At 43.3% G+C, this 24,706-nt stretch overlaps 1 protein-coding gene across 10 annotated transcripts in view; it reads right to left on the reverse strand.

The window, feature by feature from the left end:
* Positions 1 to 24,706, reverse strand: part of ST6GAL2 (ST6 beta-galactoside alpha-2,6-sialyltransferase 2) — a 74,497-nt gene that overhangs the window by 39,124 nt on the left and 10,667 nt on the right. For 4 of the 10 annotated variants that reach the window (XM_087426325.1, XM_087426324.1, XM_087426323.1 and 1 more), the window contains exon 2: positions 6,408 to 6,468. The exons of the other annotated variants lie outside the window; for them this stretch is intronic. The gene's annotated coding sequence lies outside the window, so the exon portion shown is untranslated. The remainder of the gene's footprint in view (positions 1 to 6,407; positions 6,469 to 24,706) is intronic. 10 annotated transcript variants of the gene reach the window in all.

Consider the following 24,706-nt stretch of genomic DNA (forward strand, 5'->3'; position numbering starts at 1 on the left):
GGGCTCGGAGCTGGGGGCCAGTGCCCTCCGAGCCAGATGACCCTTAGTTGCCTGGGAGCAGCAGAGTCAGGAAGCTGTGAAGCCCAGAGTGGAGCCGAGAAAGTGAACCTGCTGTATCTCATGGCAGGATTCAGAGTCATACAGACTTCATTACACGGAAACGCCTAGTTCCCAATTGAAGACATGCGGAGTCTTCTTTTTCATGGGGAGATGACAGACATGAAAGGGAGGGAGAAGAATGAGAGGAAGTCTGGGGACACAAAGAAAGTAAAGGAAAAGCCTAGCAGGACAGAGGGGGCTGCTGTGGGGCCAGGACCCTGGGACAGTTTTATTCTCTCTGCCCAGTCTGCTGGGAGGTGGAAAGGGTGGGATCTGTGAAGCTCTATGAGCACTGTGCGAGGATTAAGTATCACAGTGCAAAGAATGATGATTTTTCATAAGGAAAGACTGACGCAACTCCTAATGCACAAGAATAACAGAAAGGAGTGGGCTTGCTGCCTCCGCTCAGGATTAGGCTTCAACTCTTAATAATCCAAATGCCTTCCCTGAAACCAATGTCGCTGCAAACCTTCTGTTGCCAATTAAAGCAACATTCTCCAAACTGGTTAAATCTCAGTGCAACAGCAAATCCTCTGCTAGCAGAACGCTACAGAAATCATTATACGCATGATGGGTCCCAGTCATCCGCAATTTGGTGAAAATCCAGGTTAGAGAGAGGGGAAGGACATCATCAATGTTATAGCCATTCTTTTCTTTAAAATGACCATAACGCCTAACAGGAAGAAATGTTTGGCTAAGCAATAGGAAAAAACACATTTTTTCTCTATTATTGTACATCTGAATATTATAATGATACAGCTTAAACAAAGTCATGTCTGTGATACTTGTTGCTGTATCCCTTCACTAGCTGGGGTGATATAAACCGCATCAGGGAGATGTAAGAGGCCCATCAGCCACATCATCTGTCCCCAGGCGCCAATGAAGATGTGCTCGCTAATCATATGCTCACGTCGCTGTCGGGGATGGTTTACATGGCTGAGTTCTTGCCAGTTTTCCTTTGGGAAGAACTGGTGAGATTACATGCATAGTTTGTGTGATATGGCTTTCTCTTCTTTTCCATAGCGATTCTAACACTATTACCTGGCTGTGCTAAGGTTTAAATTCTGTGGATGTTCTCTGCCTATTTGAACTACCTTCCTCCATTCCCAATTTTCTCCCACTTTCTGTTGCCTTTCTAGCCAGGGAACCTTGTATGCTAACACCAAGGCAACGATGACAGACAAAATAAAAAATGACCACTGCTAGAAATTATTCTGATTGTGCCAACTGCTCAGGAATTTCGCTGTCCATGTCTTAGAGACTAATTCTCAAAGAAATGAGCCACATTTCTGCATAGAGATTCAAATAATACAAGAGTGTTTAAATTCTCCTTCAAATCATTCAGAAGGAAATCACATTTTCCAAAAGGCACAATTGATTACAAGTTGTCAGATGAAATTATGAAATGTAAGCACTGTCACATATGAACATTACAATGCAGCTCAGGGTTAATACAGCCACCTTATTTTGCTGAAGGGTAAAGAGAAGTTAATTCTGGGCTTTGCCACTTTAATGATGTCCCTTTTAAGCCCTAAGGTTGACAAGCTTGATCCCCAGTTTTCTTGAATGGAGAGTATATTTTAACACACTTTGATTGACGTGTCTGCTACCACTGCCATCTGTCCAGGTTTTCTGTTGGTCTGAGAAACACTGGTGTCTTTTTTCGTGGAGAAGGTGTCTGAACTGATCTTAAATCTAAGCCTTTATTTTAAAGTTGAAATAAAGAAGGTTTAGTGTGTGAGCTATAGTGAGGCACTCATGTATCTTAATAGCCTTCAGGACTCATTTTCTTTCAAGAATCATCTTTCTAAAATTAGCTCTTGTCACATATCCAAGAAAACACTCAGTCTGCTGAAAAGAGGAAGGTACCACCCCCAGCTGGAATCCTTCTCTCTCTTCACAACCTCATGGGCTCCTTTTAAAGATGACCACTTTTCTCCTCTTGTCTTTTCTCATTCTTCATCTTGTAAGAAAGCCTCCAGACAGTTAAATGCATAACACTAAGGATCCACTCCTTAATTCATTCCTTCTCTAGTCCCAGCCCCTTCTTAAGCTAATATCCAGTAAAACAGAAAGAATAAGGTCAGCCTGGTGAAACAGTGCTCAGTGGCGGAAGGGCAGCCACTATACAATGCGTCCCTGCAGAGCCGCCAATTCATTGTCCCAGAAGGGCAGCCCCACTGCGGGAGGCAGGTGGGCGAGGCAGCTTCTTCAGGCTCAGGCCAAGTCTCCTTGTGACCAGGAGCTGCTGCAATCTTGTGTGAGAGGGGGTCACTGCTAGGGCTGATGGACTCAAGTGAGCTGGCCTGGCCAAGGCACAGTTTAAAATATTAGCAGCAGGGCTCTGAGGGAGGGGACCCACTGCTTCCCATCCTCGCCAGCCCGGCAGGAGCGCCTGGGAGGCTCCAGGCAGAAGTAACCAGTTGTTGCACGGGTAGGTGAGCGTCATGAACAGCAGCCACATGGTAGTCAGGGTGGGGGGTGAACTAGGAGCGGCGGTTAGGGACGCTGCCTTTACCAGATGCCTGCTATGCGCCAGCACTGACCGAGCACTTCGTGTGTATTGTCTCGTTTTAATTCTTCATTCTCAGTTGACTTGTCACAACAAACGCCTTAGTAAATGTTATTATTCTCATGTAGCATATAAAGAAACTGAAGTTCTAAGTGTTTCCCCTCTTGTACATTGTTCCCAAACCCCTATCTTTTTGCTATCATGAAGCCAAGGGAAGTAGCACCATGCTTAAAATTTTAATGAGATTTTTTTCTCTCTGCCACAAAGTTTTATGCTGAATTTCAGGCTAGCTCCCTAAATCGATCGGCAGACCACATGATACTCTTACATCCTATTTTCCTTGACATCCCTGTTTTTGATCGCTGAATCTTCCCAGTTACACCTCAGAATCAGCCCCCCCCACCGCCCGTGCTCGGCATTCACTGGAGAGAGCTCAGCCTCAGCGCACCAGCCAGGTGGATTCTGCCCAGTCAGAATGGGATGCCAATTCAGCACCATTTCCAAAGAGGCTGCAGCTGTGAAAGCCCACAATCTCAAGGAGTTCGTTATCTAGGTAGGAAGACAAATGATTCTGATGGCTTTGCTTCTCTGTCCCAGGATGGGTGAATGCACAAAGGAGTGATATGGATTAAAGTAATCCTGGAGTGCTTCAAAGAGGACTAGAGCTGGAAACTGAAGGACACATCAGTATGGAAGGGAGTCAGTCACGTCCAGCCAGTGGAACACCTGAGCCAAGTGTGCCTGGGATGAGAATACGCATGGTGAACAGACTGGTGACCGGGAGTGATGGACTCAGGCTGGACACGGGTGGGCCACTCTTATTATGACAATGGTATTATCTTTCTAGGCAAATAATTTCAGCAGTACAAGGTTTCTCTTCAAGTGACGGGGCAGATGGGAAATAGTTTAAAAGGCAAAGACTCACATATGTGAGCCCCTCTGGGCAGCTCTTAGCTTTCAGAACGTTCTGCAATGAGGTGGCAGGTGCTGTTGGGCGGGAGGGGGTGGAAACGGTCCAGACGTCTATTACTGGTTGTGCAGAGACAACACAAGCTGCCTACCAGCTAGGGTCTGGTGGCTTCCGGAAACAGCATTCGTCTGCTCTGGACATGCTGGCCTGTTTGTTTTACGATAATTAGCATTCAAATATTTACACTTTGTACCAATAACGTGCCAAGGCTCACGACTAAAGCTGTAAATTAGCTTCAGCACTGATGTTTAATAGTCAAGAAGATGGAAGGTTGCATACCTGCCACTGAGATTTGAAAGTTTTATACTCTGATTCCTCAAACATAAGTGGGCTTCAGGTAAAGTGTAGGTGGCCAGCAGATGGCTCTTATAAGGAGGGCTCTGTACCAACAGAAGCCACCCTTTCTTAGGAAAAGCACGCCCCCTGTCCTCGCCCGCGAGGGCTCCAGAGCACCACTGTGGGCTGGGAGTGGAAGGGTGTGTGGTGGCAAGGGAATGCTGGCACCCCTCCAATGGCAAGTCAGGACACCATCCCTGGTCCATGCACTGGGCACTCCAGCTTGAGACTGACAACTGTACCATTTAGGAGGAGTAAACACAATGTCTGGTTGACCAGAAAGCCCTGTGGTCAGACAGCCTGTTCAGATCCTTGCCAGTTGTGTAGTTCTGGCTAACCCCTTTCAAACGCAGGGTCTTCATCCAATGGGAGTCATAACACTGCCTGGATCATCACTGCTCTGTGAGACGAATGAATGAGGTACTGCATGTGACATGCTCAGCACAGTGCCTGACCCAAAGTGAGAGCTCAATCAACATTATGTTTCAGTCCAGCTTCTGAAATTCTGTAGAAGTAAAAACATGGTATAACAAGCATGGATTTCACAGTAGGAGTATTGGTCCCACCTGTATACACTTGACAGTTGCCCAATAGGCATCCCTCTCTTTAAATGACCCCAAACTGACGTGCCCTGGTTTAGATCAACACGAGCACCAGACTCAAGCTAATAAGCACTAAATAACCCCTGCCGAAACAGAAACCTCTCTCTGGCGCTTCAGTCTTAAAAAGTAAACCTGTCATGGACTGGCTGTCTGATGAGTGTCTTCTGACAGATTCATTGTGCTGATCAGCTTACTATAATTTACGCTGCTAAAATTCCACAAATATTTATTAAGCCTACAGTAAGGTTGAATATATAGCATATGACGCTTTGCCCTTGGGGAACTGAATTAAGTTCTTGGGGAAATTAAGATTTAAATTCTTGAGTAACAAAAGAGTGAATAACAAGTACACTAAAGATTCAAATTCCCAAATCTCTCTTCAGTCCAGACAATAAGGCCCGTCACAAGGCTCAGAGAAGAAAGGGTGCTTAGGAGAAGCCCTTCCAGGGACTTCAAAGGCTCGTGCGGCACTTGTTTCTCCCATCAGAAAGAGTGTTTTATGTGACAAGAGCCACATCTTAACAAAACTAAACGCGTTAGCTCCACCTCCACAGATCTGCGTGGGAAATCTCAAGTGTACCATGGAGGGAAAAAAACAAGCTGGAAAAGCAAACACACGGAATCGTGTCATTTATGTAAGATTTTAAAATACCCACAAAAACTTCAGCCTGCAGTTACCTCTGGAAGGGAGGAAAGAGCCTGGATGAGGGGAACCGAGAGAGGATGCTCACATCACTGCTCGAGTATTTCCCTTCTTAGAAAGAAAAGATCTGAAGTCACGTGGCAAAATAGTAACATGTATTAAATCTGGGTACATAAACTCACTTGTGATATCATTTTCTCTATTTTACACAGATTTAAAGTATTTATAATTTTAAACAACAAAGTTGTAACAATAAAAGTTGTAACGAAAGCTGTAAAATCAAGAAAGGAAAATCATTAACTGTGTTTATATATACATCTCTAATTCCTAATCTCTTTGGGTAATAATTCCTGCTAATACATTAGCACAAAATATAAATCTAACATTTTACACTGGATTACAGCTTTGCGTAAAACTTTTATGCGACAACCTTATTGGTCTAGAAAAGACTAACTTAAAGCTATAGTGATTTAGGAAAGCACGGTTGCGCACTGAGCTCACGCTGGAACGAGGACTCCGGCCCTGGCTCTTACCACCAAGGTGATTTTGGGCAAATCACCTTACCTCTTGCAGCCTCCGCTTCAACTTCTGTACAATGAAGATAATCCTAACCTTAAAGAGTTGTTATAGAATAACATATTTTAAATGAGAAAATGCAAATAAAGCACCTATTGTTACTACCATAAACAATAAGTCCCTAAAAATATCAGCTGTGCTGTGTGGTCACAGGCTCTGTGCTAAGGGCTGATGTGTACCATCTTCTTTACTCCTAACTGCCTGGAAGATGGAGCCTCTCCTAGTCTCGTGTTTCCATTTGGAGGGATGTCTGTCTAGAGTTACATCTCGGCCTCTGTTCCACCTCCTAAATCCTCCGCACAGAAAAGGTGTCCCCAGTCCACTCAGAGACAGCGATCATGGCATGAACCTCTGTAGACACAAAATGAGTTGGCCCAAAGTCTAGATTGGGGTGTCTGGGGAAGAAAAAGGAGGACTGGCAATCCAGTTTGTTCCTGAGAGCCAGGCCACAAGTTTTGCATGACTTTACCAGGAATGCACATAATATTTTAATCTTCAGTTGTGTGACATTCATAGTATCAACTAAAGCACTGAGCGGTTATTTCAGTGTCCCTCAAGTCCTATGGTCTGGGAACTATGGTGAAGCCCATTTAATGGATGAAAAACATGAGTCACAGAGAAGTTACTCAAAAGTCCCACTGTTAAAACGTGCTGGAGCTAGGACAGTACCTGGTGTAACTGTAGGCATCAAAATGAGGACGATGATGTTCGCTCTCCTCACTTCCCAGGGCTGTTGAAAAGAGCCAGGGAAAAAAATGTAAGAACATCTTAAATTTGGATGTCCTACAAATTCATTCAGTTTTCATGATATGAAGAATTATCAATATTCAGATTTAATTATTATGTCAAAGTATTCTTAGCTGATTTTTTGTTTCATAAAATAAGAGTAGATAAAAAGAGGATCCTGGTATACATACAAAAATCACTTTTGCAGATGTAGAGGTCCAAGTGAAAATCGTAGGCAGGTAAGCATTCTTCTGGGCAAGTAAAGATGGTAGTAGTTTGCTTTGCAAAGCTATTTAGTGGCTTTAGTAATGCGTCCTTAACACTCCTGAGGTTTGGTTTTGAGGATGGAACTTTTAAAACCTTATTAAGAGAAAATACCAAGTTGCTAAATGACCTAACACCTGCTCCTTATGATAGGACACATTTTCCATAAAAATAACAGGATGAGCCAGCATCCTCCTGGGGTAGTAATTGTAATAGAAGACATGAAATGGGAGAAATACACTAATTTTTATCTTAAAACACATATACACACATTACGGAGACAAATATGAAACCAACTTGAAGATTTAATACAAACATGAGACATCAAAGAAATTTCTCACTGCAGAGCTTCCAACTCGCCCTCTGATCTTCCAAAGCTGAATGTTCTTCTCCATCCATAGGTCCCCCTATGAGCAGCTGGGGTGAGACTCACGAATAAGGACCCCCCAGCCAACTTAAGAAGAACCTAGACCAAGTTAGTAAAAAGGTGCCAGATTATGAAATAATTTCTGAAGTTTCTAACTCTGAGGATAAGCTCACACTTATAATATCCTCTAATTGCCAACAGACCCCATCAGGGCCAGTCGCTGAGTCACAGTTCCCACGTGAACAGCAGAACAAACTTTTTCTGTATCTGTGCATGGACGTGGGAGCACAGTGCTGATTTTCCGTTACCCATTCGCTCACGATTGTATTCATTCATAAAGTCTACAGGTATCTGGACACCTACCACATAATGAATTCTAGGTATACAATGCTGAGCAAATCAAATGTAACTTCCCCTCGCTGAACTTACAGTCATGTGGGAAAGAGAAACAAAGTCTACAAACCTTGACGGATACTGTGCAGTCTTAGCTGATTCTTTTCACCACATTCCCTCTTACTCCATGACCTTCCTCCATTCACAGAGATAAACATAAGATGTCCCACGCCCAAAGGATAATTGTCACAAAGGAACTGGGAGAGGATTACGTCAATTCTTGACTTTCAAGTTCAAAAACTGTATTTCAAGGGGTGGGCAGGGGGAGGACAAAAATTGGGAAGAATACTTGCTGAGCCAGTTTTCTTTTGCCCAAGGAGAGATAAAAATTATCCTGGGCTGACAGAAAAGGAGAGTGGAAATTGAAACAGAAGAATTAGATACTCAAAATATAGCTTAAGTTGAATTTAGATAAAGTTGCATTTCTTGAACACTGATGGATGTGGATTGAAAAAATACACCTGCTACATGAATGTATGGCTATAATTGTGCTACATTTTCTATCTATTAGATTCTGGCAAGGGTCTCTGAAGGGGGTTCTAACATCCTGCAAACCCCAAACCTACTGGGTTAACACCAATAGGAAGAGGATACCGAACCCTAGGTAAGTGTGGAGACTGAATGGAGAGGGGATCTTGCCCCGCTCTGCACCTTGAACCTGGGGACATGCAAGTCTTGCAGGAATTCTCCACCCAACTGGAAATGGTAGCACAGTAATGACTGTGTAAGCCAGGGTTTTCTGTGCCCGGAAGGGCCTGGAAGAAAAACCAAATGCAGCCCTCAAAGTAGAGAGAATCCACAGACGTAAAGGGGATTTGCGGGCATGGGCATGGGCATGGGGGGAGGATAGCAGTAGGGGCAGCATGTACTGTAATGCACTACAAGGCAGCAGACCAGGACACACAATGCCCAGACAGTAAGTGGATGCTGACTAAGGTCTAGACAATTCCCTTATGTCATGAGACTATCTAAGCTCCCAGGAGTTAGAGGGGAAACAAAGAACCTAAATCACCTATGCTATGTCAACTTCGTTTAATTTAATCAACTGAAAAAGGTTGGCTGGAATGGCAGTTAGGTTTTCCAATACTGAGTGGAATGGTGTCTCAAAATACAGCTTAAGTTGAATTCAGATAAAGTTGCATTTCTTGAACACTTGTGCCTGTGCACTGAAAATACAGACCTGCTACATAAATGTATGGCTAGAACTGTGCCCTGGTGGGGCCATGAAAACCCTGTAAATAGCAGCAGAGTATTGTTTGATACAGCACTGGAAGGGGAGAACATGGTGCAAAAAGATTGGGCAGGGTTCCGCTCTGCTGTACTCAGCGTGGCTAGGAGTCGGAATCTATTGGACAGCACTAACAAATAATTGTGCTACATTTTCTATCTACTGATGCTTCCCCCGTTTATATCCATAGCCTTTTCTCCCCTGAACTGCAGATCCACATAACCAACCGCTTGTGTGTTATCTCCACTTTAATGTTTTCTAGGAATCTTAAACTTCACATGCCCAAACAAAACATCTGTTATTCTCTTTTCCTCCCTAAGTCTTCCTCATCCAGTAAATAGCATGGCCATTCGCCCAGCTGCCCAGGTCAAATACTTTGGTTTGGTTGTTCTTGATTCTTCTTTCCGCTTAAACCCATATCCAATCCCAGCCACCAGCAAACCTTCACAGCCCTAACTCTACAATATATCTAGACTTCTCCCCTGCTCCAATGTGGTCCTAGCGACCTCTCAGCTGCTCTGGTTATTAACCTCAGAATGGGTCTCCCTGCTTCCATCCTGCCTCTCTTCTGCGGATGCTCCAGGCAGCAGAGTGACACCTTTAAAATGGAAACTTAACGTAGCTGGTTGCTGGCTCTCAACTCTCCTTCTTCCCTCACATAAGACACGTTCAGCACATGGTGTGCCCCGCTTGTCTCTCTGACCTCATGTCCCATCACTGGCCCCTGGCCCTTGCTGCTTCTCCTCCTGGCCCCTGCTGCTTCTCGAACACACTCAGCTCCCACCCACCACAGGGCGTTTGCACTGGCCCTCCCTTCTGCCTGGAGCAATCCTCCTCTGGAAACTGGCCTGCCTTTCCCCGCACTTTGGCAAAGTCTCAGCTCTATTCCGAAAGGCTTACCTGCAGTACTCTCTCATCCCCTCCTGCTCCTAGCTGGCTTTGTTGTCATTTTTGGTACTGATTGCCACCTGACATGTTCATTTGTTTACTGCTTTTCTTCTCCAGCGGGCCGAAGCTCTGGGAGGGAGACCTGTCTTTCCTCAGTGCCCAGAGCAGGGCCTGGCCCAGCGTAAGTGCACAGCCCCTCCGGGAAGGAGGCTGGGAAGGAAATGAGTGAGGGGCTCCAAGACAAATGACTTCAGGGCATAATTCAGATCGGGGAGCCTGGCAAGGCCACGTGGAGGCAGTCAGATTTAAGCTGGGAACGAATGGATGATGAGTGAGGTACTTTCCGGCCGGGTGCATCGCACGGTGAAGAACGAGAGCTGTGACGGGGAGGGCAGGCGGGAACCAGGCCGTGGACTGCCAATTGGGTTAAGTGCATTGGCTATGTACAAATTCTCTCATGTTTTTTTTTAACAATTTTTTTTTTAAATTTTTTAAAATTTGTTTATTTTTGTGTGTATGTGAGACAGACTGGCCCTGAGCTAATATCCGTTGCCAATCCTCCTCTTTTTAGCTTGCGGAAGACGGTCCCTGAGCTAACATCCGTGCCCATCCTCCTCTATTTTGTACGCAGGACACCGCCACAGCGTGGCCTGATGAGCGCTGCACAGGTCCGCACGCGGGATCCAAACCTGTGAACCCCAGGCCGCTGAAGGAGAGCGCACGAACTTAACTGCTACACGACCAGGCCGGCTGCAAAATCCTCTTTGTAGATCAAGCCACTTGTTACTTCATCTACAAACACACCGTGATATGGAAACAGTGGCTTCTATGAAATATACGAACAAAAACTTGTGAGAAACACTATCATTTTAATGTCTTTACCACATCTAATGACATAAACAAAGTGCAATGGATTTCAGCCTCCCCAGAGCTCAGTGAAAACCTTCCCTCACACATAGTTTTAGCTAAAACTCAACCGCATACAATTGAGATATAGGAACTTAGAAGTATGACTTCTGGAAGTTAATTTTGTGACATATGGGACTAGGAAGAAGAGAGAAAAGTGAAAATAATAATATACCCACATCCACCCAGCCTTGATTGATTGCACAGAACTTTTGCAGGGCTTCAGCAGGACCAAATGTTCCCAGTTATAACACATGAGGAGGCACCACTGCCACACGGTGGAAACCCAGATCTGCTCTGGAGAGGGGCCAACCAACTCTTGAAATGTCAGGGACAGAAACTAAAGGGGGTAGAAGGGTGAGACCATAGTCATGGCTAAATCATCAGAATTCCAACTTAAAGCTAACCAGGAAAATAGTACATCACAGGACAGGAGAGGTGTTGTCTGACATTGCATGTCTCTGAGATGACACCTTGAATCATAAAATGTTCTGATGAATTCTGGTTCAATGTCTCTGCTAAACAAGCACTCTGGTTATCTCCCCAGCCCAGCCCCTTTTCTTACTGCCATAATTTCTCTCCGGCCTGCAAAAAACTCTTCTAATTTGTAAATAAGTCGTGGCATATAAGCTGCCCACCTACCCTTGATGGGAACACACACACAAAATGTATGTATTAAGAATTACATGTCCAGGCACTATGCTAGATGACAGGGATTAAAAGGACAATACAACATAGTCTTATTCTTCATGATTTTATAACTTAGTGGAAATAACTGCTCAAGTTGTCTTCATGGTACCTGTGTCAGCCATGAATATTTCATTATTAAATGGAATTGATGTTCATTCATTTTTATTTCTTACTCTTAGGTAAATATACAAATAGTATTACAATTAGGGTATTTCTATCTAATTTCCGTACTGAGTAAATGAAAGTTCTGTGCAGGAAAAAAAAAAAAAAATCACTGATCCAACATTTATTCACTCAACAAACATCACTTACAGGCACACACTCCAATATAAAATTATTAGTGATCATATATATTTCATGCAGCTTCAATGAGATGCTAACACAGCTGCACCATAGTAATAAAACAGTACTGATCTTTATGTTGCCTCTCACTCCAATGTGCATTTGCTCATTTTATTTCTGCTCTTGGCAAGATTTAAATAAAGGCTTTTTTTCTTTGCTCTACAAATGTTTGCAGCAGCTATATTACATTGACTTAACACAGCATTAACTATAGTACAAATGAACACTCCCCAGATTGCTTTTTGAAAAAGGAAAATGTTTATGATCATTCTATCACAGAAACATGGAATTCATCTGTCTAAAATTTATTTAAAATGTCAGTTGAGTGTGATAAAAATCTATATCTGAATTCATTTCTGAACAGTGTAGTTATTTCTTTGAATTCAAAGGAAGAGAATATACCCTAAAATATCCTCTGGCTCTCTCAGAATGTAAAGTTCAAGTTAAGCCATGTATGGCTACTGCAGGTTTACACTGCATTATGTGCTAAAACAGCATTTCTGACTTGGTTGCCCTTCTCATTTTAGTAAAATTTTTAGTCCTATTCTACAATGAAACAAAATATCAGTTCTAAGCAAAAGCAACTGAGAAGCCTGGGCCGAGATGAATGTAACTTCATTATGCTTTATTTTTTGACCCAGGCACTAAGCAGAGGCAGGTTATTTGGGAAAACCATGTTTCTAGATGGAGGAAGGGCAGGCAGCAGGGGAGTCGAGAAAAGTGAGGCAACTCTAAAGAAAACCAATAACAGAACTATTTTAAACATAACTAATTTCACAGATAAAATACATTTCTATTTTTCCCAACCCAAAAATAAACGAATACAACAATAGAATCATGAGTTCATTGCTCACAATGTAAATGCATTATTTGTCTTGGAAAAGCCAAAGAACATGAAATCCATGGTGATCTTTTTTCCCTCCATCCTGGAGACTCAGGAGCTTTAACAAAAGCTGGGATACAAAGACTCCAGCTTTCTCTGAGGAACCCACGGTCGGGGACATGAAGAGCGTTACCTGTGGTTACAAAGCTGGCTGGAGGCAGACCCAGAATGAGAATACAGGTTTCCTGGCTCAAGCTCGCTCCCTTGTTCTGTCCTGTTCTCTTCGTTAAGTGATGCAAAGAGACTGAAATACTTAAAACCTACAGAAATCGATTCTACTGGCAAGATGCTCCTTGTCACCAAATGATACTAAATAGATCAGATCATTTTACTTCTAGAGTATTTTTAAAGTTCTGTAGCTGAAGAGAATAGAATGCTGCAGAAATTGAGAATGAGGAACCTTAAGAATAAAATTACTACATTGTAAAGTCTGTAGAATCATTCGAATGGAGTTCAAATTATTTGGGGGAGTGCAGGCAGTCCCTTGTTTAAGGCACAATGCTTCTGAGGTTGGTCCCAGAGCAGATCACCACAAGGTGGCTTCCTGGGCACTGGGGCAGAACCCCCTGTGGGCAATGTGCACCTGAGGAAAATACACTGGCAAATACTTAGAAGTCTGGGTCCGCCATTTGCTAATGGTGGGACCTGGAGCTACTTAATTAACCTCTGCCATCCTCTTTTCTCTCAACTGTAAAACAAGAAGAGTAATTAACTGCTCTGAACATCTCACAGGGTAACTGTGGGGATAGACAGAGACTGGGTATAAAGCTAGGAAGAGCTATTGTTATTATTATGGGCGTCTCCTTTCTTCTTATGGATGAAGACAGCACAGAAGTTACAGAACAATAATACTTCTCAGTGTGTGGTGCCTGGTGCTGCCTCAGAATCCCTAAGGATGTACGATAAAAATGAAACTTCCTGGGTTCTACCCCAGGCTTGCAGAACCAAAATCTGAGGGGCAGGGCCCACGAGCCTGAGCTGTAGAAGCTTCTCTTTGGACTGCATGCCCTCGAAAGCCAGAGAGGCTGGTAAGGATGGGCAATGCCTCCTAAGTGTGCTGCAGGTGGTGGTCTGGCAGGAATCCCCAAACCACCTACAGATGCCTCTCTGAGCGCAAGCTCATAATTCCTGTTCCCTCTACCAAAACCAACCTCCACCACAACACTGTAAATCCTGGAGCCCACACACGATGCAGGCACACCTCTACATGCCTTTGCAAGGGCTGTTTTCTCTACACGCAAACTGGAGTTGTCACCTTTTAAGAATCAGCTTAAGCATCCTTCTCCGACATTCCCTGGTCATTTCCTGTGCTCCCCCAGCACTTCACACATACCTATTTCTCCATCAGGCAGAACCTTTAAATGACAGTGGCTGGCACATATTTGACCTTCAATGCTTGATGTACAAATAAATGAATGAAAGAAAAAATATAGTATTAATTATACTTACAAAAATTTTACCATAGCATTTAACACTACTTCCTTTGCAAAATGTATTCAAATTTCCATTCCATAGGGAAAAGATAAGAAGGAGTGGAGTCACAAACACCTACATTCAAATACTTTGCCAACAGAAATTTCTTCACTTAATAGTTGTATCAACATGGGCAAGTTATTAAACCACAGATCAGTTTCTTCAACTGCAAGACCGAAGTAATATTACACAGCTTAGCCAGCCTTTAAGATGATTTTAATTGAACTCAATATGAAAGTCAATTAACGTATTGCCAGCACAGATGCTTGAAGAATGTTCACTCTCTTCTCTTTTTCCTTTTGCGTACTCTCTAAAGGGTCTGTAATGGTCTATAATAGCTACGGCTTGTAACAAATCTTCCAAAAGGAACTTCCACACTAAATTTCATCTCTACTCAGTAATGTGCTGATAAATGTTTTACAACTGGCTCTCGGGGCAGGGGGTTTGGAGAGGAGACCTGATTTTTAGCATTTGCCTGTTTCCATGGTGTAAATACTTCCACCACGGCCAATTCCACACTAGCAATGTGACGTCACTGAACACAGGGTTGCGAAGAGACACACAGAAGTTCATCGTGGTGTAGTATCGGCACCACGTGGACACAGTAGGTGTAAACAGCCCCAAGAGAACAGGCAATAGTAAATGTAATAAAATAATTAGGACGTCACGAGTTTTGAGTACTTACTACCTTTGTTTTTAACATAGTTTAATAATTGGCTCACAGAATTCCTGAAAACTTACAAGCCGCTCCAGCACCCCACTATCTTACCCTCTCAAGAAGACGCTGACCATACAAGGCTATTAACTCCAGAGCGTTAAGTTTTTCAGCCTACCTAGAGGGCTTTATTTATGCAGGGCCCTTTAAACAGACCCAGAAAGTACACTTAGACTTTCTACAAGGGTGAAATACGGCTACAAACAGCACGTGTCTGTACGGAACCGACACAGTGCACATAAGCATTAGTTCTGCTGGGCATGAGCCTTGGCTGCAGAGAGAGCTCGGGAGCTGAACACCCGGCCAGCCCCCAGTCACAGGAAGGGCGATGATAAAACTGACTTATTGTGGCTCTTCTCTCCAGCATGTCCTCATTACATACATTTATATGTCTTTGTTTTCATGCAGGTCCATTCTAGTTCTAAGACATATGCCATGATGTGACAACTTTTAGTATCCACATCAGACATCTGACACTCACTTTACAGGTGAGGAAACTGAGGTACAGAGAGGAAAGCAAGCTGCCCGCAGGTAGAGATGTGGAACTGGAAGCCATGTCTTATATTTTTATAAAACCACTTTGCTCCTCAAAGCCCTTAAGGCACTATATTTTATTTGCTTATTCATTTGTACAGACACTGACTCATTTCAAAAAAGATAAAATATATTTGTGACTTACAAAAATTTTTTTGTAGCCTGCTCAATTCTAAAAGTGACATTTGATGACTCTGGCTTGCATTTGCATTAGGTTGTCTTTCCGACAATAGGACGCTCTTGTTTAAAGACTTGCTTGGTAGTGGAAGTGGTAAAAATGAACTTTCAGTAAAGGCTTCCTATGTACCAGCGTGGTACTGCATAAACGATACACAGGGCGTCATTTAAACATAAGAACAACCTGTGAGTTAGGTAACATTATTGCCTCAGTTTAAGGATGAGGAAACAGATGCTCGTTGAAGTTAAGACTCCATTAGACCTCACTAGGGCATGGGACTTGTGCAGTGCCATGGGACCCCGCATTCAGAAGGGCCACGCTTGGTTTAATGCACTCCTGTCACTGTCTTGAAGTTCTTACTAATTTATCTTTGAGTCTGTGTTTTGTAAGTGAAGTCTGATGGGAGAATGAGACAATAAAGCACGCACGTGAGCAGAGCAGATATGTATAATATGTGTGCGGTATCTGTGTCCACCATTCCTCGCCACCCCTCTCACATACAGCATCCGTGATGTCCCAGGAGCACAGAATTCCAGAGAGCCCACAACGCACAGGAGTTCAGCAAGACTCAAAGTGAGTCCACGGTAAGCATGTCACCTCTGCGACTAAGTGGGGGGATCTGACAGCCCCAAAAAGCCATGTTTTCTGTTAGAACCAGAACTTGCTTCAAAGGCAAAAAGAAGCACTAGTGTTCTAAGAACCACAATCCACCAAGGGCCCCTATCATGTCCTTTCTCATTTCCCTGTATTAGTCCTCCACAGGTGCTGAAAATGATGACACAGAGGGCAAGTCCTTCCTTCCTTAACAGAAAGCCCAAGCTAAAGAGTGTTGGTGGAATGTGCATGTAACACGAGGGGAAATAAAAACAGCTGAGTTAGTTTTGAGCAGCATTCCCACTGTTCTGGTAAGAACGAAATACATACGCATGTGCCAGCTATGAAGTACAAATCGTGTCATCTCGGTGATTTCGCATAGGAGTAATGCTCTTAGATTTGCATTCAAAACTGGAGTTGCACGATATAAAGACGAATGGTAAAATTCATGCTAATAATTAAATTTTAATTTTTCTTTACTTAGAATAACATTAAAAACACCACGACAAGTCAAGAAAGGGAAGCGAAGGAAAAAGCATTAACAGTACCATTGAGGGCATTTTTTCCCCTGCTTTTTTCAACAAGGGGCCCCCCCGCACTGTAACTCTGCATGGGGTCCCTCAGCCAGCCTGGATGTCACATCGCTTGTAAGTAGCAATCAGGATCTGAGCCCAGGCTGACGCCAAAGCTCCTTTGTCTGACACCATCTTATTCAGCCTCCCGTTCAAGCAACAGGGTTCATATAGTTTCAGAAAAATGTTGTCATTATTCCACTGTTAGCAATCTAGACATCTGACAATTAATTGTTTACTCCCTTTGGCTTTTCTTTCTTTTTTTTTTGTTATTTTCTCTGAATCATTTAAGCTATATTTTCTCCATTGACTGAGCAAGTACTCACTTTGAGCCAGGAACATGTAACTCTATTACCCAATGGAGTATCAGCTAAGTGTATAATTTTAGAGACAAAGATGGCTAAGTCATTTCTAAGAACCTTAATAAAAACAAATAAATGAGGGGTTTTATGTAACTTCAAAGTCTTTCTGCTCCTTTTGCCCAATACTTAATTACCTCTACAACCAGAGGCTGTATTTTATGGCAGGTGTAATCTTTTAGAGGTCTGGTCTGGTTAGGAAAGAGGATGGACTAAAATGAGCACTTGGCTGCTAAGCAGGCATTCCGTTTCAAAGAGAGCTTGTTCAGTAGAACAGCAAAGGTGGCCCAGAAGCAGCAGATTAAAATTCTGTGTGCTGAGTCCCACAGAGGCCTCAGAAGCAGCGAATTTCCAGGCCATGACCTTTCTGCATCCTCCAGACCCTCAAACTACTTACTGGGTTATAAGTTTCAAGAGCCATAAGTAACTTCAAAGAATAAGGTATTATATAAGAAGGTAATGCAATAGCAAAACAACAAAAAAACCAAAACCTTTAGGAAAGCTGCTTAAGCAAGAGCCAAAAAAATTTGCTACACATGCAGCCAATTCCATTTCCCTTGACTACTGCATTGTGTTCTAATAATAACAGTACAAACGCCACCCTTGAACCCAGTCAGATGTGCTGGTTGGCACTTAAAAATACTATTTATCAAAAAAGACCCAGATCATTTACTCTCATTTTACAGAGGAAGAAACCAGAGCCTAGAATATGGTTAACTTTTTCCTTTTTTTGTTAGAACAAAAAGTAGGAGAAATCACAGACCTAAATGTAAAATGCAAAACCATAAAACTCCTAGAAGATAACATAGGAGAAAATCTAGATGACCTTGAGCATGACAATGACTTTTTAGATACAACACCAAAGGCACGATCCATGAAAGGATAATTGATAAGCTGGACTTCATTAAAATTAAAAACTTCTGCTCTCTGAAAGATAATGTCAAGAGGAGAAGACAAGCCACAGACTGGGAGAAAATATTTGCAAAAGACACATCTGATAAAGGACTGCTATCGAAATTATGCAAAGAACTCTTAAAACTCAACAATAAGAAATAAACAACCTGATTAAAAAATGGGCCAAAGACCTTAATAGACACCTCATAAAAAAAGATAAACAGTTGGCAAGTAAGTGTATGAAAAGATGCTTCATATCATAAGTCCTCAGGGAAATGCAAAGTAAAACAACCATCAGATACCACTACACATCTATTAGAATGGCCAAAGTCCGGAACACTGACAACACCAAAGGCTGGCGAAGATGGAGAGCAACAGGAATTCTCATTCATCGATGGTGGGAATACAAAATGGTACAGCCCCTTTGGAAGAGGGCTTGTCTGTTTCTTACAAAAGCCAATGTAGTCTTACTATATGACCCAGCAATCATGCTCCTTGGTATTTTTGAAAACTTATGTCCACACAAAAACCTGCACACGGGTGTTTATAGCAGCTTTATTCATAACTGTCAAAACTTGGAAGTAACCGGGATATCCTTCAATAGGTGAATGGATAAACTCTGGTAACAACCAGACAATGGAATGTTATTCAGTGCTAAAAAGAAATGTGCTGTCGAGCTATGAAAAGACGTGGAGGAACCTTAAATGTGTATTACTAAGTGAAAGAAGCCAAGCTGAAAAGGTTACATCCTGTATGATTCCAACTATACGACATTCTGGAAAAGGCTAAATGATGGAGACAGTAAAAGATCAGTGGTTGTGGGAGCAGGGTTGGGGGAGGAATGAACAGGCAGAGCACAGAAGAATTTTAGGGCAGTGAAAATACTCTGTACGATACCATAATGATGGGTACATGTTATTACACATTTGTGCAAACCCATAGAATGTACACCACCAACAGTGAACCCTAATGTAAACTAGGGACTTTGGCCAATGATGATACGTCAATGTAGGTTCATCGATTGTAACAAGTGTATCACTGTAGAGGGAGGGGGATGTTGATAGTGGGGGAGATTGTATGTGTGTGGGGGCAGAGGGTATATGGGAAATCTCTGTATGTTCTACTCAATTCTGTTGTGAACCTTAAACTGCTCTAAAAGTCTTAATTTTTAAAAACTAGGAAAAAAAGAAGAAAAGAAAAAGAATAACTCACACAAATGCCCCCAAAGTGGAGGCCCTGGAATTTGAGACTTAGTCTGTCAACTCCAAAGCCCGTCTCTCTTCTCAGGCTGCCCTCTACAGTTTGCAAAGAGCTTTCACATACTGTGCAACTCAGTGCCATATGGATTTCAGACTAAATGCCCAATTCTGACCTCAGTTACACTGAAAATAAACTTTTCACAGGTCATAAATTTTTAGAACTGCCATAATAAACTAAATATCTGTGTACAAGTCCCAAAGCAAAGATAATTGCTCTGAAAACCTCTAGCAAGGCTTCAGTAGTGCTTGTTGTTAATGCAGAAGTACTGACATGGTGTATCAGAGACAGGAGATGTGAAGCTAAAGAAGGCAAGGAGAGAATCCACTGTGAAAACCGTCGTCAGTCGGCCATCAGTGCAGAGTCCGGGGGCTGAGAAGACAGTTACAGCAAGCCAACTTGTTTCTCCTAAGAAGGACATTTCTAACCCCAGAATGTACCTTTCTTCTGTGAATCTGTGCCCACACATGTTAATTATGAAGAGCATGAATCAGGGAGTGCAATTAAAAAAAAAAACCTATTAAATACATTATTCCTTGAAGGAGTGCCACACATTCTGCGATAAGTTACTAATAAGATAAAAAGTAGACGGGTGGAGATCCGTTGCTAGACTGCAACAAACCAGTGTCTACCACAGAAGAAGTTTCTTTTATTCGACAAATATCTAGGGAAGGAATTTGCTAGCCCCCGGCGACACAAAGGTAAATTAGATAATCTCTCATAAGAGTTTTGGGTGGAGGGTTTCAGAGAGGACTTGGGGGTGGTGACCAGAATATCCACAAGCAAGGCAGGCGCCCCAGGAGATATCAGCAGTGCTGAGAAGTCCTGGGAGGGTGCTCCCAACTCACCAGGATTCGCCACCTGGAACGACACGTCCCCATAGGTACAGCCAGCGCGCAAGGGGCAGCGCATCTGGGTGTGGGCAGCCTCCCCTTGCACAGAGCTTTACCTCTTCCACTCAGATACTCCGGGAAATACCAAACGCAGGCAACTCCGTTAATTTCCTTCAGCAAACAGAAAACACATTTCATCTCATCTTTTCCTCCAGAAGCCCCAAACTGCCCTTTGAACTCAATGATTTAACTGTTTCTGTCCTAGGAAGCCTGCTGAGATTGGGCCAGAGGGACCCCAGTTCCTGCCTGTTTTCTAGGTCATCCAGGGGAGAGGCTGACAGCTCACATAGTGCAGAAGCCCCCTCCTGCTGCCTCGGCTCTCTGGGCAGGAGGAGGGCCTTCAAAGCTGTCAGTCAGACCCGTCCAGAACACTGAAGAACCCTGGGGAGGGAAGAAAGGATTTGTTTGCTTTTAAGCCCTTCTCATTAACTTGACTGATAGCCGAGGCCTCACTCTTGCATTCGGCATCACAGGGATCCCCGAGCTCCGAGGGGATCCCCACGCCCCTCATACCTGCGCCTCACCCTTCCCGACAGGAAGCAGGACTGCACAGAGGGCCCAGCCCGAGGGCCTCCCTGCTTTGAGGCAGGGAGACAGATGATCCTTCGTTTGTTTATTTGTGAAGACTGGAATCAGGCGGACCTCTGTGTTGAGCCGCCTTCCACTTTGCCTGGCGTGGCCGACTAATACAGGGAACGCGCCTGGGGCGACTGCTAGGTGGCCTTCTGCAAAGTGGCCAGCGAGTGGAGGGCAGGGAGAGCCAGCTGTGTGCAGGCACTCACCTGGGGGTCACCTGCGCTGAGCCACTGTTTGGACAAGGAATTCTTCCAATCACCGTGGAGCGAGATTTTCCCCACCTTTCATTTGGCAGAGAGAGCTGAAGGCATTATGCATTTCACCCAGGATGCTAGTCGTCCCTTCCCAGAAGGCCTTTCTTTCCAAAAAAAGAATAAAGACAATGATTTTGGTGTGCAAACTGAATGTTTAGTTAATTCACTAACAGGGCCTGTAAAGTTGAAATTTTCAGTGACTTCAGATATTCATGAAATGTAAACAAGGTAAATGCAGGACTTCTTATTAGATCCATATTATTCATTACCAGTTTCTAGAAAGCCACAAAACTGTGTTTACTTTGAGGCTCACTGCTGAGAGTAAACCTTCTCAAGGAGTCTAAAGCAGTGGAAAAAGAAGAAAATCAAACAAATACACAAGCAAAACAGCAAAGCCATTCCTGAAGCCCAGGCCAAGTTCACTCCCTCTCGCAACAGCTTGGGATCCATTTGAAACCAGCTCCAATATCCAGTGATTATGAGCTTCCTGAAGAGTAAGCTTTATCACAGGGTTGGGCCTTCCTGGCTGGCACCAGCATTCCAGGACACAGTAACAGCATTTCCTAACCACATCCAGTCACTAAAAACCATGTCCAGGACAACAATATAATTAAAAACCAACTGGCAATGCAAACCTTATTAAGCTGGCATAGCATGACATAAGGAAAATGAAAAGAGCTTGGAGGTATACAGAGATCTAAGGTTATTAAGAAAAATGAAATAATTTTCACAGATTTTTAAAGTTTAATATATTACTTGAAATAACAGCAACACTGTGATGCTCTGGGACCCAATCCAGACTTCTAAGTAGATTGAGTTTTCTTACTTAAAGAGTTTCCTTTGGCTGGTGTGAGACTCCAGGGACAGACCCGAGTCTGTGCCGATGTTGTGGAGATCACCCACAGCCCAGCGGTGGTGGGGTCACCAGACTGAAGGGCCAGACAGCCACAGTCTGCAGCGCAACTGCTAACAGCCAACACTCATGAAGTCATTAAAATCCACTCAACTTGATTATGAAAGCCATTTAAAATTATTTCCATGGTGTGAGGAAATCCATACTTAGGCTCTTCTTGCTTTACTCCCAAGCGGTCCCTTGTATCCTACGCATATGTAAATGGAGCAATGAAATCATTTATTCCAATGCTCCATGTATTATTTTTAATTCCCTGTGCCTTTGCTAAAGTCCTGCAATGTTCTATTTACCAGTGAGAATCACTAAAGGTCTCTAACTTCAACCACTGGTAACATTTTTATTTTAATTCTAATCTGGGTTCAGAGTAAGAGAGAGGCTCCTTTAATGAACTGACTCATCCCAAGCATGCTCCTAGCTCTGACTCCACCTTTTGAGAGACTGTAAAATTTAAAACCAAACTCTCAGAGAGTGGGGAGAGAAATGCATGGCACTCAGCACTCCAGAGGATATGAGTCCGGGAAGTTACTTTGAAAATACACTGTAATGACACAAATGCACACGGCCCCTCTATCCGGGGAAGGCACCCCTCAGCCCTGGAGCTGTCTCCTGCAGGGAGCACTGGCATAACGAGGTCATGGCCACGCTCCGACATGCATGCGAAGGCACAGCACAGCACCTTCCCCATGCCATCAGCTGAAGGTGTGTGTTAGTTTCCCCACCTGCACCTGGTTGGACTGAACTCAGGGTCAGGGATTGCATTTATAATCCTTCATGGACAGCTGATATTTTGTACTCTCCCTGGTCTAGAAGTACGTTTTCCAGATTTTAATATCTATTCACAGATGATTCGTGGGCAGACAGGAAAAAATACAGGACAACAACCAAACGCTGCCGAGCCCATTCGCTCGGGAGCAGCCTCTGTTATCACACCAGGTGCTGATGATGTATGTAGCTCTAATTGTTAGAATCTGAAACAACATTTAGGAATCCGAGACAAACTGCTTTTATAAAATCTCCCTGGACAGATCCTACTCAACTTAACTACTTACCAATTACACGTGTCCCTCACTTCTGAATGCTTTGTTAAAGAAAAAGCAAGAATGCCCAAGCACTTATGTAATAATCATGAAAAGAAACGTGAACTTCACGTTTTCTCTGTGAGATTCACAAGCGGCATAAAAATTATAAGGTTGAATGGTTAACTATGATTTCCTAACACTGCCAGTAAATGTGTTTCTCCAAAGTGATGAACTGCAACTCTAAAGATAATGCATGTACAGGATGGCCCACCTGACCCATGGTCCCTCGTCTACAGAATATCCTGTTTATAAATGGAGCCCTGGAATTGGGGGAGCTATATACATGAAGATTCAACTTGAAAAGAGACAGAGAAGATCCCATCCTCTCCCCTTTATTTTTAGAAATCATGTGGGAGTGAATGCTAGGCCTTTCAATCTAACAGGACTCTCAGCTCCATTCATCCAGCAAACAGTGCTCAAGTATCTACTGAGCTCAGTACCTCAAGATGTGCTAAGTAGCTGAGACCAGAGTCCCAGGGGCTGTAAGGACCTCACAGTTAAGCAGGGATGAGAGAGAAGTAAACAGCCAAAGATAACACAGAGGAGTAAGTACACGGTAGAGGGATGATGCTGTAGCACCAAAGGGGGACCATTGTGCGTGTGTGTGAGAGAGAGAGAAGGCGTGCTGACTGAGGAAGAAAGCACCAGGTCCATCCTTAGATTCAGCCTAATGTGGTCAGAGGAAAGAGCCAGTGGGAAGTGGAGACAAAAAACTGGGACCCAATCCAGAAGCACACGATGTTCTCAAAATTCCAGACTGTGTCCTGTATGCAGTGCAGGCGACCAGAGCATCTGAGGGGAGAAGGTCAAATGATCAAGCTTCGAGTTTGGAAAGATGACTCTTTGCCAATATGGACGATGCATGGGGTGCAGGAGGTGAGCAAGAGTGGATGGAGACATCTTAAAACAAATTCCTAACATAAAATGCTCCATTTGCTACTAATAGTGTAGGGCTTCTCTCCATGTTTCCTGTAGAGAATATGATAAACACTAGAAGCTGAAGCCCAAGAAACACTTTGCCCTCCAGAAACTGTAAATGTCACTGTGTCCATCAGGAAAGAGACTCTGGACAGGCACACGAAGCATCATCACATATTTGCAAGCCACTTAAATAGCACATGCCCAAGGGCATGTTATAGAAAAGCCAGCATTTTCAGAAGCAGGTAAGAGACAGAAACTGCATCATGAGAAACCTTAACGCCATGTGAGCTCTGGCTGCCAAATACGCTGCTCCATACCAACTGGTTCCATTGGCATCTGGCTTTGAGTTTAAGCCAATCTCTGTAACTTGAAGGAAATCTTGATTTTATACAATATAATCTCAGTACACTGGATCTTTATTAAAGAAACTGTCTGTTACTCTTTTTACTTTTTACATCACATTTCCATTTCTTATTTTCTTCCTTTCTACTACATTTTAAGATATCATTCTACCTTTTCTTTATATCCCTTTGAACTTTAGTTTTTGGTATAGTGGAAACTCCCTCAAAGTTAGTGAGTGTATTCCAAGTACAGGTCAGGCAACCAACAGTCTAGACTGAGTCTTTAGATTTTTTTAGTTTTTAGATTTTTTTTCTCTTTCTCTTTTTTTTTTTTGGTGAGGAAGATTAGCCCTGAGCTAACATCTATTGCCAATCCTCCTCTTTTTGCTGAGGAAGATTGGCCCTGAGGTAACATCCGTGCCCATCTTCCTCCACCTTATATGTCAGACACCTGCCACAGCATGGCTTGATAAACAGCGTGTATGTCTGCGCCCAGGATCCGAACCTGCCAACCCTGGCCGCCAAAGCAGAGCACACAACCTTAACCATTATGCCACCAGGCCGGCCACTTTTAGATTTTTACTTATTATTTCCCAACTGCAATCCAGACCATCTCTTTGAGGACAAAAACTCTAAAGGGTACGTGACTTTTATCTTCCACGTCCTGCTGAATTTTTCTGAGCTAGTTTCCTAAAAACATCTCCTAAGAGAGTCTAACTATATTATGT

Source organism: Ceratotherium simum, chromosome 40 (assembly GCF_057802395.1).
Source record: "Ceratotherium simum simum isolate JZ-2026a chromosome 40, ASM5780239v1, whole genome shotgun sequence".
Classification (NCBI taxonomy): Eukaryota; Metazoa; Chordata; class Mammalia; order Perissodactyla; family Rhinocerotidae; genus Ceratotherium; species Ceratotherium simum.